The sequence below is a fragment of the Bos taurus genome, chromosome 15 (genome assembly GCF_002263795.3).
Source record: "Bos taurus isolate L1 Dominette 01449 registration number 42190680 breed Hereford chromosome 15, ARS-UCD2.0, whole genome shotgun sequence".
NCBI classification, from domain to species: domain Eukaryota; kingdom Metazoa; phylum Chordata; class Mammalia; order Artiodactyla; family Bovidae; genus Bos; species Bos taurus.
In genome coordinates, this window is record NC_037342.1 from 34,088,864 (window position 1) to 34,106,372 (window position 17,509).

General features: G+C 49.6%; 1 protein-coding gene and 1 non-coding gene across 7 annotated transcripts in view; both read left to right on the plus strand.

Moving 5' to 3' along the window:
- The window catches only part of GRAMD1B (GRAM domain containing 1B), a 186,566-nt gene that overhangs the window by 49,259 nt on the left and 119,798 nt on the right, over nucleotides 1-17,509 (plus strand). The gene's annotated exons all lie outside the window — the stretch shown is intronic.
- Nucleotides 2,276-2,349, plus strand: MIR2313 (microRNA mir-2313). Its single transcript, NR_031161.2, has one exon. It is a non-coding gene; the product is annotated as a microRNA mir-2313 (primary transcript).

Here is a 17,509-nt window from a genome sequence, read left to right on the forward strand (position 1 = left end):
GCCTTCGCCCTCTTTTCAGTGCTCTCTGGATTCCGACAACCCATGCTTCCAAAATTGGAAGGGTCTGTAGAGTTCCCCAGCACAACTCCCTTCCCCATGTTGTGCGGTGAACATCCCCTGAAACTGTCCATTTCTGATCATCATAACTTCAGTTGATCGGCAACTCCTTAGTCCTCTATTTTATCTCTGCCGCTTGCTATGTTCCTGGGAGAGATGAATAGGTACCGACTTGCAGAGACTCTACAGCACGTTTTTCCCACGGCTCCTTGCTAACTAGAGTCAGCCTTGATTTTGTTCAGTACTTCAGATTGTATGTTGATAAAAGTGATATTTTAGCTGTTTCTCTGCCCCCTCCCACAACCCAAATGAAATATTATGGATGATCTCTCCTCCAAACCTCTGCTCGGAAAAATCCTTTAAATGTCTTCCCTGGTCCTTTCATCCTCATCCCTGGCCCACTGACAGCCCCTTGAGCTCTTCATGGTGGGTGTTGGATATAGTTTTGCCCTAGCTCACGTTGGGCAGTATGGGAAACAGAGAAGGCCGTGAGCTGAAGGATGCTTCTGTGGTGGTCCCTGTGGACCCCTGCCCTGGAAACTCAGGACTGGTGTGTGCTCACCATGGTCTTTCTGAATGAATTCGGTTTTTCCTTCACAGTCAGTGGGTTCTCCTGGAGAGAACAAGTCCTCAGAGTGCTAATTAATCACTCAGCCGCAGCTCGGAACAAACCTTGACACCCTTCACCTAATCCTTCCTCCAGCAGGTTTCTGACCAATTAAGAGACTCTCTGGGGCGTTTCAGATGTTGGTCTGTGATATGCTGGCCTAGAGCAAGTGTGCGATCTGAACCCTGGGGAGAGGGAACCTGACTTGTGCTCATTGCTCTGGGCCCAGTTTGATGGACAGCGCACCCTGCTGGTTACGATGGCATTTCCCACACCGGCCAGTGTAGTGCCTGGCCAGTATAGTGGATAATACGGACCCTTTTCTGTGGCTGCTCCTAATTCTGCAAATCACATTGTCAATTGCAGAATGAAGGATTGTTTCATAGAGCAGACAAAAAAAAAATTTGATTTTTCTGTTCTAAAGATCAAAATTATAATCCTTCAGTATGAAATAACTTTCCACTGGTTAAATAAAACATTGATTTTTCTTTTTTCTTGTAAAAGGTTTAGAATGGATATCATATTTAGAGATAAAATAGCTACTGTACTGTAATCTTTATAAAATCCACATTGGGACTTGCCTGGTGATCCAGTGACTAAGACTCCAACCTCCCAGTGCAGGGGGCCTGGGTTTGATCCCTGGTTGGGGAACTAGATCCCACATGCCTCAAGTAAAGATCTCGTATGCCTCAACTAAGACCAGTGTAGCCAATAAGCAGGTAAATAAAAATAAATATTTTTTTAAAGTCTGTATACTGCAGAGAGAGAAATGCCTTAATAAGACATCCAAACTGAAGGGCTTCTGAGAATTTATTTTCCTCATTCACATCAGCTTCTATCCAGAAAGGAAAAAAGCCTTTGGAACCATGATGGGGGGCAGAGTTCCCAGCCCAGGAAGTAGCTGCAGAGAGACAGTCACTTCCTGGGCAGGAGTGCCAGGGAGAAGTGTTGATTTTAGAGAATCAGTTTGTTGGAAACAGAGATTGTCTCAGAGATAAGAATAAACCCCTCAGGTTTCTGTTTGAAAGCAGACTAGATCTAGCTTCCTTAAAGTATGTGTATCACGGAATTTAGGATGCTGATCCAGTTCCATGCTTCGAGGTGAAGCCAGGGGTGCATTTACAAAACAGTAGTTCTCAGGTCCAAACTGGACCAGTTGGTAAAGGTTTCCCAGGTCCCTAGTTTTTTTTTTCTTCAATCTTCTCTATTTGTTTGCTTATTCAAACTACACCGTTGATTAAAAAAATTTTTTTAATGTATTTATTTACTTGGGTGTACTAGGTCTTGGTTGCAGCACACAGGATCTTTTAGACGCAGCACGTGAGATCTTTCGTTACAGCATGTGGGATCTAGTTTCCTGACCACGGATGGAACCTGGGCCCCCTGCATTGGAAGCACAGACTCTCAGCCACTGGACCACCAGGGAAGTCCCCACTAAGTCTTTATTTAGTACATTTCACCCAGTGTCAGGACCTTTCATACAAATCCACAAGCATAGAAAAAAGAGATGTTTCACTAAGGACCGTTTCTGTACAGGATGTTAGTCTCAACAGAACGTGATCTCAGTTGAACCAGGAAGCCTTTTCATAGTAGGAAAATGAGACGTGGACGGGGCTGGAGTGCAGCTGAGGACCAAGGCAGGGCTGCATGCATTCACATGCCAGTTCTACGCTGCATGCCGGCCTGGTTGCCACAAACCGGCGTGAAGTGTCTACAAGATGCTGGAGCCTGCCATAGTCAGGCTGCTGGAAGAATAGAGCCTGGCCCTCTGCCGCTTGGCCCTGCAAGATGCAGGCAAGAGCGAGAGCCTCAGTCAGCAGACCTGGTTTTGTCTTCTGTGTTGACTGTGCATTTTTAAAAGCATTTTACTCAGCTTTTCTGAACCTTAGTTTCATCACTTGTAAAAGCCTTTTCTTGTAAAGAGTACATGAGATAGCATGTGTTGAGTGCCTGGTGCTTAGTAGGTGCTTAGTAAGTGGTAGCTGCCAGTACTCTGATGGTTTTGGCTATTGTGAGTTTATACTGTCACTTTTTTCTTTTAATATTAATTTATTTATTTGGCTGTGCTGGGTCTTAGTTGCAGCATGTGGGATCTAGTCCTCTGACCAGGGATCAAACCCAGGCCCCCTGCATTGGGAGCATGGAGTCTTAGTCACTGGATCACCAGGGAAGTCCCTTTACTATCATTTTCTTCACAGATCTATGCTCTTCTGTCTTTGAAGAAACAGAGACAGAAAGAATGTGTAGAATATTGATCATCTACAAAATATCAGATACTGATCCTAAGCATAAATAGAATAAGGCATGACATTTGCTCTCAAGAGCCTTCTTATCTTTCAGTGACACATATCTATAAGAAAGTAAGTATAATGTAATAATTGACAGATGGCACTTTGTCTCATAGAATTTCATTGTAATAGAACTAAAGAATTTGTTTTCTAATGTTCCTAGTCTGTTCAGAGACTCTTATGTACACTTTTAAATATAAACCTCTCAACAGCCCTTTCAAATAGATGCTATTATTATGTTTATATTGGAGTTTAGAGAACTTAAGCTCGGTGGAGTTAAGAAATTTGCCTGAATAGAATAATGTAGATCCTCCACATAGGGTAGGATGGGGGAGGAAGGAGGGAGAGGGCGGTGGTATCCAGAAAGACTCCACGGAGGGGGCTGTGCTTCAGCTGAGAGCTGCGAGGGGAGTAGGAGTCTGTCACATGGCAGCGTTCCTAGGCGTGGGAACAAGATGTACATAAGCCGGAGGTGTGAGAAAGCAAGGCGTGCTCAGGAATGGCAAATACTTCAGTATGGATGCCAACAGTGGCCCAGGAGTGGGGGTAGCTAGCTAGTGGCTGGAGATCATCTTTGTACAGGTAGGCAGGTGCCTGATCATGTATCATCCTGCCGGGATGGAGTGGACTGTATTTATAGAAGAGGGAAGAGAGTGAGGTCTGTCCCAGGTATCCTTGTGAGAAAAATCCTCTTGGTCCTTGTGTGAGAGATGGATTCAAGGAACAAACGCTGGAAGCAGATAGACAAGGAAAGTTGTTGTGCTCAGTTGCTCAGTTGTGTCTGACTCTTTGTGACCCCATGAACTGCAGCATGCCAGGCTTCCCTGTCCTTCATCATCTCCCGGAGTTTGCTCAAACTCATGTCTAGTTGAGTCAGTGATGTTATCCAATCATCTCATCCTCTGCTGCTCTCTTTTCCTGACCTCAATCTTTGCCAGCATCAGGGTCTTTTCCAGTGAGTTGGCTCTTCCCATCAGGTGGCCAAAGTACTGGAGCTTCAGCTTCAGCATCAGTCCTTCCAATGAATATTCAGTTGATTACCTTTAGGATTGACTCCTTTGATCTCCTTGCAGTCCAAGGGACTCTCAGGAGTCTCCTCCAGCACTACAGTTCAAAAGCATCATTTCTTCACCGCTCAGCCTTCTTTCTGATCCAGCTGTCACACCATACATGACTACTGGAAAGACCATACCTTTGACTTTATGGACCTCTGTCGGCAAAGTGAGTGTATGGCAGAGAAAATACAAGCTTATATGTGTATTGAAGAAAGGGAACATGGTTTCATGAGGAAACATATCAAATAAATTGGGCCAGGACCAAAGTGGGGGTGGTGAGAGAGTGTGGTGGATGAACTAAGGCCAGAAGGATGAGTCTGAGATGGGAGGGAAGCAGTGAGAGGAGGCAGATAGTGAGACGAGATGAGAGGAGCTTGGTTGGCCACGACAAGGACTTGAGTCTTTATGCACAGAGCACTAGGAAGCCATCGAAGTTTTAAGAAGGGAGCCGATGGGGTCAGATCTGATTCTAGATAGATTGCAACTTGGGGAAAGGATGTACAGTTAGAAGGCTGTTAAATAGTTCAGACGAAGGGCTGGATGTTGGTGGCTTGGATGTGGGATGCTGGTTGTTGGGGGTCGGGGGGAAAGTAGGTGAGTTCCAGAGACATTTAGGGGATAAAACGTCCTCAACTTGTGATGCCCTGGACAAGGGGTGTGAGAGGGGGAGGTCTTCAGAGTTGGTCCTAGGATTCTATCGTGCTCTGCTGGGTGGTGCCTCTGCTGAAAGATAAGGAAACGGGTTTGGAGGAGGTGAGAAGAGATTGATCTAGATCAGAGGTGAGAGGACTAGTCTAGAATAGGAGAGAATAGTGGATGTGGGTGCAGGTGAGTTCACAGGTGAGGAGGAGGTGAGGAGGAAGGTGAGGAGGTTACTAACAGCAGCACCCCTTTTCTGTGTGAAATAGGAAAAAAGATCAGCTCCTACGATCAAGGAAGGTGGAGTGTAGTAAGAGGCTTGGGTGTTGTTAATTTATGGATTTCTTATATCACGTCTTCTCTGATGAGCTTCAAAGAAGTGCATGTCTTACTAGAACTTGCCCTCACTTCTCCCAGTTAAGGTAGGGAAGGCAGGTTTCATCACATCTGTTTTCTAGGCATAGTATTTAGCAGGCTGTGGTTAATTCTGCCCGCCACATGCTCTGTGCTGTGCACTCTTTGGTTCACTTCTCCATCTCCCCTCTAGCCTGGGAGACCCTGGAGGACACAAACGGTATCTCGTATGTGGCACAGGGTAAGTGCTCAGCAGCAGATGTTTGTGGAATGGATGAATGAACCAACAAGAAACCAACGCAGTTGGAGTTGGAGCTCCTGGGGTTGGAGCAAGGCCAGAAAGCAAGCCCGTTTCTTCCAGCTCAGGTCTGGCCATCCGAATAGCTAGCCTCCTATCAGAAGGAAAGATGTTTTCAGTTTCTGTCCCAGAAATTGTTCCCAAATCCTGTATCTCCAGGGCACTCTAGCCCCATCTACCCGCCTGGCTGTTGAATTCCCCACGGCCCCATGGACACTCAGGTGATCTCCCCGGTCAGCTCCCTCACCGGGAGGAAAGAGCCAGGAGTAACAAACCCTCTGGGAATGGTGCCCACGCTCCCCCCACCCGACCCCCCTTCCAGCAGCTGACATCACATGCAGGTACAGCTCCATCCTCCCTGTCTGAGGACAAAGGAGGAGAGGAGACTCACCAAGTGCCCGGAGCACTGCCAGATGTGGGAGGGTGGAGGAGGGCTCGGGCCACGGGCAGGGGGCATCCCGGTTAGGTCGGAGCCTGAGGCCCTCCCAGCCCAGGCCCTCCGCCCGCCTGTGTTCTGTGTGGAACCTCAGGGCGGGGAGAGCTCAACTATAGGGGCCGGTCGACAGCTGGAGGAGCTGCACGAGCAGCGGCCCTAGAGCGAGCCCCCAGCCCACGAGGTCCCTGTGGCCATGTGCTGGGCTTCCCCTTGAGCCCAGCATGGTGCAGAACCTGTGCTCCCAGACAGTGTCTTGCAGCACAGCTGTGAAGCAGGCCTGCCACCACCACGTCTCCTCCTTGAGGAAGAAGCTGTCCTTTCTACGAGCCAAGTAGGTGCAGGGCCCTGAATGGAGATCAGGGCAGGAGGATGTGGCCCTTGGCTGGTTTGGGGTGACCCGGGGCTCGTCGCAGAGGCGGGAGCGCTGTGGGGTTGTCTGCCGTGTTTGGGGATGTTGCAGTTCCTTGCCGGGTGACAGGTCCCCAAGAAGGAGTATGGTGTGTTGGCAGAGGCTGAAGGTGAAGGATGTGGGGTGCAATGAATGAGGCTGTGCACTCCTTGGAGGATGCATTGCTTGAGTGGACCTTGTCTCCAGGCAGCTTCCTTGGCTCTTTGGGTTCTTCATGCCCAGCCAGGGATCATTATTTTCCTTTTTCATGGTAAATTACTTCACTTGGTAAAGAACTCGGGGTTCCCAAGAGAAAGGTGAGAGAGAGAACGATGTGTTCTGCCTGATTTAGGGGTGATCTCTGGGGTCTTCGGGGGTGTTAATTTCCTTCCAGTGATAGGGACCTGTGCATAGGGACCTTTGGGGGTGTTGCCTTTGTGTGTTCACATCATATCTGCTCACTGGGGACTTCGCTTGAGAAGCTGCCGAGGAGGTCCAGGTGTGTGGCCCGTTGTGCTAACGTGGGCCTTGAACCTGGCAGAATCGTGGGGTGGTGTCTCATTGCCAAACACACTGTACCTTGGGCTTTGTGACAGGAAGAGGGGAGGAGGTTTTCTGGAGGAGAAAGAGGTCCCGACTTCTAGGATCAGAGTTAAATTCAGGGGCTGGTGGACATTGGAGAGAGAGGGGAGGCATGTAAGCTTATGGGCAGTTGTGATTTGTCGTGAAGAGAAACACAGTAGTGAGGACTAGGAAAGACAGGGCAGACGGGTGAGGGGAGGACAGGGAGAAGAGAGATAGGGAGAGGCTCGGTGCGTCTCAGAGGTAGGTACGGGCTGGAAGTGGTCAGTGATGGTCTGGATTCTTGCCCACACGCACCTGCACTCCGGCATGGACGCCCACGAGTGTTCAGCCATCTGTTGACAAGGGTGCTCTTCCCAGGGAGCTTTCAGGTGGAGGTTTGAGGCTGGGGAACAGAGAGACCCAGTCCTCACTCTCAGGTGGTGGCTCCCCGGGTACCAAGGACCCAGTGCTGTGGGCGCGCAGCAGACCCCCAGCGGGCCATGGCAGAACCCTGTGGTGTTGGTGGCAGGGACAGCAATCTCTGTCCAGTGGTCACGTGGGACTCAGGACTGCACTTTGAAGATGAAAGGATGACCTCAGATTAAATCCGGACTCTACCACCTACTGGCTGTGGTGCTTTCACAGCATCATCTTACCCTCTCTGCCTCTGCTTCCTTGTCTGAAAGTGGAGATAACTGTACCTGCTTTATGGAGGTTGTGGGGATCACAATGAGATAAAATGGGAGAAACACTTGGTACTCTGTCTGGCATGCAGGAAATGGTAGCTTCTGTTGGAACTGCTGTCGGCTCAGGCCACCCCTGGGAGCTGAGAGGAAGGTCAGCTTGGCGCTCAGAGAACCGTAGCTGGAGACTTGGTCAGAGTGAGTCTAGGAGAGGTGGCGTTTGATGACTCCTTAGTCACCCAGGGAAGCCAGTCAAGTCGACTCCAGTCCTCAGCCTCTCAGCTTTCTTTATGTGTGTGTGTGTGAGTCCGTCTGTCCCCGACTCTACAGCCCCATGGACTGCAGCCTGTCAGGCTTCTCTGTCCATGGGGTTTTCCAGGCAAGAATACCAGACTAGGTTGCCATTCCCTTCTCCAGGGCATCCTGCTGACTCAGGGATTGAACCCCATGTCTCCTGCATTGCAGGCAGATTCTTTACTACTGAGCCACCCATGAAGCCCAGCTTCCTTTACATCTTGGCACTGCTGCTGCTGCTGCTAAGTCACTTCAGTCGTGTCCGACTCTGTGCGACCCCATAGACGGCAGCCTACCAAGCTCCCCATCCCTGAGATTGTCCAGGCAAGAACACTGGAGTGGGTTGCCATTTCCTTCTCCAGTGTAGGAAAGTGAAAAGTGAAAGTGAAGTCACTCAGTTGTGTCGGACCCTCAGCGACCCAATGGACTACAGCTTTCCAGGCTCCTCCGTCCATGGGATTTTCCAGGGAGGAGTACCGGAGTGGGGTGCCATCGCCTTCTCCTACATCTTGGCATTAATGGTGTCTTAATTGTATTTATTTGTTTACTCGGTTGTTTGTCTCCCCAGCTTGTCCTAACCTTCGTGAGAGCAGGGACTGTGTTTGTTTCATTTGCTAGTTGTACCCAACTCTTGGAGTTGTGACTGAAACATGGTGTGTGCGTGTGCGCCAAGTCACTTCAGTTGTGTCCGACTTTGTGCAGCCCCATGGACTGTAGCCCACCAGGCTCCTCTGTCCATGGGATTCTCCAGGCAAGAACACTGGAGTGTGTTGCCATGCCCTCCTTCAGGGGCTCTTCCTGACCCAGGGATTGAACCCGAATCTCTTACATCTCCTGCATTGGCAGGCAGATTCTTTACCACTAGCGCCGCCCGGGAAGCCCTGACACATGGTAGGTGCCCAATAAATATTTGTGACGTGACTACCTGGAACTTGAATACCTGTCTGAAGCTTTTTGCGAGCTCTAACGTTCTGTGATCATGGGATTCTGTGACTGTGGCCCAGAGGGCCGCTGTAGCCCTTAACATGTGTTAACCTTTGTGACAGTTTCATGGTCTTTGATCTGTGACTGCCTCTCACACATGCCCCTTTCTCTGATCCACAGACATGTATGCTCAGAGGATGTGCGGTCTGGGGCAGACAGCACAGAGGCGCTTGGGCTCAGCCTTGACTTTGGGGGCAGGGCTCTCCAGCTTGCCTGCACCGCCCATCCCCGCCCGAGTTCCCAGTTTGTAGCTCCGCTCCGGCCGCTTCTGTTGCTGTCAGCAGAACTGTCTGCAGGTGTAGCCGTCACCTGCTCCGTGTTTCTCCTACTCCAGCATTTCTCCTTTTCTGCCTGAGAAAGAGGGGTTATTAATTATAGCTCAGCATACCACTCTCTCTCTCTCTGTGGATACCATCGCTGGGGTTTAGATTTGGATCACTGGCAGGTTGGCTAGTAAATTTCGTTCCCCAGCATCTCCACCTCCTGCTGGGAGAAACGGTATCCTCTCGGTGGGGGTGAGGAAGGAATGTGAGTGGGTGAAGCTCGGGGCTCAAGTCGGAACCCCACCTTCAGGCTTGTCCCGCTCTGAGCTGCATTCTTTGTCTTCCTCTCTACTCTAGAGCTAAAATGCAGTTGGAGGCTCAAACTCCTGGATTCTCTTCTCAACATGACACTGATGAATACTGTAAGCTCAGAGCAGCTATTTGCAGAGGCCACTCCTTGTTTTGAAGCAATACTTTTCCAGAATTATTTGATACTCCAGCTTGGTGGCAAACCCCATCAGTAAAAAAATTTTTGAGTGGTATCACTAATGTCATGTGTGAATGTATGTATGTACAGAAGTTGTGTGCTTGCACTACTGTATGAAGTATTCTGTATATTATGTAAACAAGTGGACATTTTAAAAGGATGAGCTAAAAAGTATAAATATAACTTCTAATAGCTCCTTCCTTCACTGCATGGGAAGTGTTTATATCTGCTTGATAAAGAGCAGCCAGCTTGGGAGCCCAGGGTGCAGTGGTCCTCATCCTTTTAACAGGTTTCAGAATCACTTGCTGGAGAAGGAAATGGCAACCCACTCCAGTTTTCTTGCCTGGAGAATCCCAGGGACAGAGGAGCCTGGTGGGCTGCTGTCCATAGAGTCGCACAGAGTTGGACACAACTAAAGCGCCTTAGCATGCATGCATACATTGGAGCAGGAAATGGCAACCCACTCCAGTATTGCCTGGAGAATCCCAGGGACAGAGGAGCCTGGTGGGCTGCTGTCTGTGGGGTCGCACAGAGTCGGACACAACTGAAGCGACTTAGCAGCAGCAGAATCACTTGCAGAGCTAATTCAGTATTCACATTCCTGGGTCCTCCTCTCCAATTCTGAGCCCCAATTCTGAATTTGCACAGGTAACACATTTCCCAAGTGGTTTCCATGCCAGTGGTCTTTGAGAACACACTCTGTAGCCTGCAACCTTCTAGCTGTATCAAGAATCCAATTTAAGGGACCTCCCTGGTGGTCCAGAGGTTAAGGATACACCTGCCAATGCAGGGAACATGGGTTCAATCCCCTGTCTGGGAACTAAGATCTCACACGCTGCAGGGCAGCTAAGCCTGTGGGCTGGGCTGTGGAGCCCGTGGGCTGCAACTACTGAAGCTAGAACACCCTAGAGCCCACGCTTGCCGAAAGCAGAGAAAGCCCATGCGCTGCAAGGAAGACCCAGAGGAGCCAAAACAAACAAAAACCCAATTTAATATGGCCGGACCAGGGAAGACCTAGGTGTCCTGATTGGTGACATCAGTTTTAGGGAATCTCTGGCAGACCCTTGGTCCCTTTTTACCTGGGATGCTGGGTCAGTGTCTGGCTTGTGTTTTTCCCTTACCTTCTGCATAGCCCAAGAATCACCACTGTGCAGCAAGGAGAAAGGTGGGTGGGTTGGGATGTGTAATTAATCATTTTCATCTTATCTGTCATCACTTTTTGGGCTGCTCAGTGCCTGCCTCTTCTGATCCTCAGACCCAGGAGCCACAAGCAGTTAAGTGCTGAGCTCTCTCCCTCTCTTTGCCAGTACTCTTTAATCCAAAAGAGGCAGCTCATCCACTGAGATGCAGAGAATCCCATTGCTGCCCTGGTTGGAACTGGTCCTGGGGGTTGGGGGAGCTGGAGAGAGTGGAGGAAGTCTGAGTATTTCACTCCCACCCCCCATCCCCCACACATACACACACACAAACACAAAAGCTCCCTTTGTCATTCTTTGTGTGAGCCTGATGGGTGAGTTAGTAAGTAGAATTCTGGGTTGACTTTTGAAACTCTCTAGTTTATTAGTTTGGCTCCATGCCAGACTTGCTTTGGGATCCACAAAGTGAACACTTGACCTGCTCAACTCCTTTCCCTCTGGAAATGCAGCAGCTATTACCCACATTTCCTTTTCCTGGCGTGGATTCCCTTCTGGCTGAGAGTTGACATCAGTTGTCCCTGTAAATAAGGGTAGAGACCTACTGAAGGAGCCCTTAACAAAGAATTTGAGGGGCCAGACACTATGCTGCTGCTGCTGCTAAGTCACTTCAGTCGTGTCCGACTCTGCGACCCCAGAGACGGCAGCCCACCAGGCTCCCCCGTCCCTGGGATTCTCCAGGCAAGAATACTGGAGTGGGTTGCCATTTCCTTCTCCAATGCGTGAAAGTGAAAAGTGAAAGTGAAGTCACTCAGTGGAGTCCGACTCTTAGCGACCCCATGGACTGCAGCCTACCAGGCTCCTCCATCCATGGGATATTCCAGGCAAGAGTACTGGAGTGGGGTGCCATTGCCTTCTCTGCCAGACACTCTATTCTTTACTAATTCATGAATTTCTTCTTCATTATCTATGTCAAGTGGTTATCTGCCTCTCTATGAATCACTTCCATAATGGGAAATCGGCTAAGTACATTCATTGGGGTCTTTTTCAGTAACGAAATATATAATTAATAAGAAATTACTGCAAATCTACAAATGAGAAGAGCAAATGCAAGACAACACGGAGTGTCTGTGTGCTTAGTTTGTGGGCACAATATCTGAGGTATTATTTGTTGTTACTAATAATAGCTCCTATTTTGAGAGCTTATTATGTGCTCAATGCTGTGCTTTTCATGTGCTGTTCTTATTTAATCATAATAGTGACCCAGGAAGGGAAGTTACTGTTCTACCCATTTTCTAGATAAGACAAAGTCCATTGTCTTTGCTTGTCAGTGGCAGAGCTGACCACTTTACTTCAAAGCTCAAGTTTTATTTGCATCGCTTTATGACTTCCCCTTAAAAGAGGATACACATGGGGGCCCGGTGCAGGACCCTCTGCTTTTCCTTATATCTAGTGGGCCTTTCGTTATCAACTTCCTAGAATTGAAGCGTCAGACGTGGAAGTGTATGAGCTAGTAGTCTTTTAATGAAGTTTATCTCAGAAAGCTTCAAAATCAGACAGAAGAAGAAACAAACAGGGAGAGAAGAGACCACAGTGATTCTGAATGATACAGTTAAATATGCCCAGAGGTCAAATAGATTTTTTTTTTTTTAATCTTTTTTTCAGTATACTTCCTGTGCATGCATGCAAGTGCATGCTCAGTCATGTCCAACACAGTCATGTCTGTGACGACATGGACTGTAGCCCACCAGGCTCCTCTGTCCATGGTATTCTCCAGGTAAGAATACTGGAGTGGGTTTCTACTTCCTCCTCCAGAGGATCTTCCCTGAGTGGGTTGCCATTTCCTCCTCCAGGAGATCTTCCCAACCCAGGATCAAACCGTACATCTCCTGCATCTCTTGCGTTGGCAGGCAGATTTTTCACCACTGAGCCATCTGGGAATCCTATGCTTCTTATACCATGCTGATTTTGAATAGTGCCTTAGGATTTTAACTAACAAGTTATATGCACAAAAGTTTCTGTACATCTCTGTTTGACAGTATCTCTTTATACAGCTTTCTTTCCATTTCACCATTATGCCTCAACTGCAGAACAGAACTGTTGTTACTCTTACCTCCCAGCAGGTCCCTGGTGAAGCCCCGGTGGTCAACTGCAGGACCGGCAAAAGTTCACTTCCCTGTGGGTTCGCCAGCACCCTCTGCTGGTGGTGACTTCCCAGGAGAGGAGGGAGTGGCCATCTGATCCCTCAATGGTAGCTGAGCTCAGTGGTGAGTCAGCAGGCAGAGACGGCAAAGGGAGTGGCCTGGACTCCACTCCTTCAGTTGTGGAGGGCTGGGGTGTCTGCCTAGCAGGACACCTTCCACCTCGTAGCTGTGAGAGAGGACACTGGGGGAAGGGAACGGCCAATGCCAAGGAAGAACTGCTGGTTGGTGTTGCTGTGCAAATGGGTTTGTATGTTCTTCTTAGACCCTCGGCTCAGATCCCTCTGGGGCCCATGAGTTCTTCCTTCGACATTTAAATAGCATGGTTCCGTGGTTGTTCTTTTCCCACCCCACCCAGCTTCCATAGCTTAATGGTCTGTTTGTTTTCTGGATGTAAGCGCTGCAGCGGCAGCTCCAAGGATGCAGCGGAGCCAGTCACCTTCAGAAGAAAAGCTAGGACAGTCTGGAGCGGGTGGTCGGCTCCGGAGGCATGCTCTCCACGTTTTCCCTTGTGTGCTGCTGGCTTGCAACTCTTCCCCAGCCCCTGGTCCAAGAACTGACGCGGTTCTGTATGTGCATCTTTCAGTTGCGTTTGCAGTCTCTTAGGAGATGTATTTGCCGGGAGGAAGGTGATCCCCGCCTCCCACCCCTCCACTATCTTGAAGCCCTCCCTCTGTCCGCCCCCACACCCCACCCTGGTCCCTTAGGAGAAACTTGGGACCCAGAGGAGGATACCCTGCCTCGGGAACTTGCCCTCAGTTTCTCCCTTACCTCTCCCATTGGCCTGGTCTGGCAGTTGCAGAGAACAACAATGAGGGAGTGAAACACTCTTGTTCAGTAGGCCTTCCCAGGGATCTGTGACCTCCGTCTGTCTCCTCATCTTGTTTTCCTCTCGGTTTCAGCAGTAGTCGTTAGAAGGTACCGCATCCCGTGTCCAGTGGATGTCCTAGTGACCTTTGGAGGGCCCCCGGCTCTCCCACCCTGACCTCCACCAGCACTGCCTCTGTCCTCAGTAGAGTGTGTGGTTGTACAGTGGCAACGTGTGCAGCTCCTATTAACATGTACCGTAAAAAGGTCAGGTAGTGTGATTGGCCTTCTCCCCTCTCCCCTGGCTGCTAACCCTCCTGCTCAGATAATCCCGTGGCTTCTCATCTCTCACCCTGAACCCTGATGGGAAGGGCTCTGGGGTCCTCTGCTACCTGGCTGGCTCGAAGTCTTGTGTGAAAATTGATACAGGCATAGGCGTCAACCTCCAGCGAGAGGAGTGGGAGGATTTCCCACCTTATGCATTTATGGCCCTTCCTATTTTTGAAGCACTCGCACAAATCTGTCAAGTGGTCCCCTCGCTCAGGGACCAGCTGCTGGCTGGAAGTAGTGTGACTCCACTGGAGATGGTGAGTCAGGGCAGGACTGGTGTAACCAGACCAGTGCCAGCTTTGCCTTGGCACCAAGTGCAGATGGCCTAGGATTTGAGGGAACTCAGGGAGTTCCCATTGTTCCCAACTCCCGAGCGTCCTTAAAATAGTCATCACACAGGCGACATTATTTTAGTTGACGTTTGTGGAAAGTGCCTGTTGGTGTCAGTCACTGTGCTCTTGTTTCAGGTTCCCCACTTCTCTATGAAATGTAAAACTATTGCCTCCATTATATAGATGGGAAAACTGAGGCTTAGGGAGGTATCAGAATTTGCATAGGAACACACCACTGCTAAGTGGTAGGCTGAAATCCAGGTAAGTTGACTCTAGTTTTTAACCACTATGTGACACTGCCCTGTCCAGTTCTAGAGGCTGATGTCCAGGCAGTATTGTTGATACTCCTGTTGCTTGTGAGGTCCCGGGAAGTGCTGCTGGCTGAGGCAGATGAGTCTTTGGATGTCTTGTACCTTGAGGAGCTTTGATGTGAAGCCGCAGTGATCCTGGCAAAGACCTCGGAGTCTGGCCTGAGCTGTGGGTTTCCCCAAGTGAGCCCCCGTGGGAGGTGGGCGGCCTGGCATGGTCCCTTATCCAGCCAGTGGAGGGTGCCGTCCAGGGAGCAGTTCAGCTTCGTGAGACCAAGTCAGACTTGCACTTGGCAGGATTAGCTGCCAGCTCCTGAGTTTCCCTCATGCTGGGCAGTTACTCTCCAGCCACGGCTCCTCTCGGACACTTCGGTTAAGCCCTGTAGTGGAAATTTCCACTTTGAGTTTGGAATTGCTTAGTCTCCTTTCTTCTCCCACTTCCAGTCAGATTGGTTTCCTGATTTTCTTATTTCTTTTTTTCTAATTTTATTTATTTATTTTTTCGCTGTCCTGAGTCTTCATTGCTGTACAGGCTTTTCTCTAATTGCCGTGCGCCAGCTTCTCATTGTGGTGGCTTCTCTTGTTGCAGAGCACGGGCACTAGGGCTCATGGGCTTCAGTAGTTGGGGTGTGTGGGCTCAGTAGTTCGGCTCCCAGCTTCTAAATCAAAGGCTCAATAGTTGTGCTACATGGGCTTAGTTGCTCTGTGGCATGTGGGATCCACCTGGACCAGGGATCAAATCCGTGTCTCCTGCATTAACAGGTGACCACTGAGCCACCGGGGAAGCCCTGGATTTTCTTTGTGAATCTTTCTTTCCCTTCTTATTTTCATGTGGAGTCTTCCCTTGTTCTTTGATGGCTTTCTCTGCTAAACTCCCCTCTGTGTCCCCACAGAGTCCATGACCCTTCAGCGTTACCTGCAGGTGTCTCCTGGTGGTCTCTTCCTGTTGCGTTTCTGCCTTTTCCTTGTTCTGGTGACTGCCTCACCCCACTGCTCGAGTGCTTTCATTCCACTGAAAAAGCAGTGGGGGCAGGGCTTGTTTTCTGTCCAACCTACTTCCACCATTGTCACCCCTGCAGGGGTCTTAAAAGGTTTTGCTCTGGTGAGGAGAGGTTGTTTGGATGGAGGAAGACAGGAAATGAACCATTGAAATTTTTTTTTTTTTAAAGCTCTCAACGTTTAAGTAGTATTTCCTGTGAAGTGAAGTGAAAGTCGCTCAGTTGTGTCCGACTCTTTGCAACCCCATGTACTATACAGTCCATGGAGTTCTCCAGGCCAGAATATTGGAGTGGGTAGCCTTTCCCTTCTCCGGGGGGTCTTCCCAACCCAGGGATCGAATCCAGGTCTCCCACATTGCAGGCAGATTCTTTAACAGCTGAGCCACCGGGGAAGCCCAAGAACACTGGAGTGGGTAGCCTATTCCCTTCTCTAGGGGGTCTTCCCAACCCAGTATTGAACCCAGGTCTCCCGCATTTCTCAACCCCTTCCCTATGTTATCTCATTTAATCCTCATAGTAGCCAGTGAGTTGAGGGATAGTGTTACCCCTGTCTCACAGATGAGGAAATGGGGCACAGAGGGGCAGTAACTTCCCCAGGGTGACACAGCGGGGTGGGCGGTTGAGTCAGAATTCAGACCTAAGGAGGAGGATTTGAGAGGCAGGCTTGCCGTGAGGCTCAGCTGCCCCTGAAGAGCTGATGGCTAACGAGCAAAGAAGAGGCTGGCACCTTCCAAACCGTCAGACACACAGTCGCCGTCGTGGGAGCTCACACACTCTGCCCCCTTTCACTTGCGCTGTCTCCTTCTTTCCTGTTCTGTCTCTTCGTCTCTCAAGAGAAGCTGCCGTTTTCTGTGTACGAGGAGAGCACACATCAAGTGACCTCTCAAGGTCTGTCGTGCTGGGAGACTCCCTGTTTCATCACCGTCTTCGGTTCACAGGAAGTGTCGGCAGTCTAGAGAGAAGGGATTTCACCTCTTTGGCTCAGGCACCTGATCCGTATTTGTGGTCTTAGGACAGGCACAGTGATCCGGCTGCAGATTTTATAAGCAATGCAGACAAGGCTGCCCCACCGCCCTTCACTCAGGGCACCTCACAGCCGCATGGTGCAGCAGGCTCACTCATCTGACCAGGGTCTGAAACAGCCAGTCCTGCTTCTTCCTGGCAGTGCCTCCTCCCAAAGGCAGGTGCCCAAGGAGGCGCTTCCTAAAAAGCAGCTGCAGTACCTGCCTCTGAGCTGTCCTCTAGGACTGGGTGCCTGGACTCCCCACCCCACGCCCTAACCGGCCCCTGCCCAGAGTCACTGTTGCCTCTTTTCAAGCATCTGGGTTTTTTTTTTTCCCCCTCCTTAACTTTGTACATAAGTATGGTGATTAAGAAGTTAGAATATAGTATCTAGGGTAAAGTAATTGGGCTTCCCCGGTGGCTCTGGTGGTAAAGAACCTTCTTGCCAGTGCAGGAGATAAAGGAGATGCAAGTTCGATCCCTGGGTTGAGAAGATCCCCTGGAAGAGGGCATGGCAACCCACTCCAGTATTCTTCCCTGGAGACTCCCATGGACAGAGAAGCCTGGTGGGCCACAGTCCATAGAGTCGCAAAGAGTCGGACATGACTGAGTGACTGAGCATGCAGCATGTGCGTAATTAGTATGAGTAATTGCCCTGGAGAGAAAATGTTGTAGTGATGTTATAAAGAGGACCTCCTAGCCTTTCTCTGCCTATCTATCGGTCTGTCTACCTATCGGTCTGGTCTGTCTATATATCTATCTGTTGGTCTATCTATCTTTTCAGTAAACGTTAGGCAAAATGTAAGGAGATGAAGCTGTTGGAGAACTTCTGGGCCCTAGTTCAGAAAGCAAGTGCATGGAATAGAGGAGTTATTTATCCTATAAGGAATCATCCAGATCAATTTCTTGCTGGTAAGTAGCAGAGATGCAGACTCAGTGGCTTCTTAATTAGATACTCTGCTTTTTTTCCTTCAATGTCATTCTCTTTTCTGTCTTTTTCT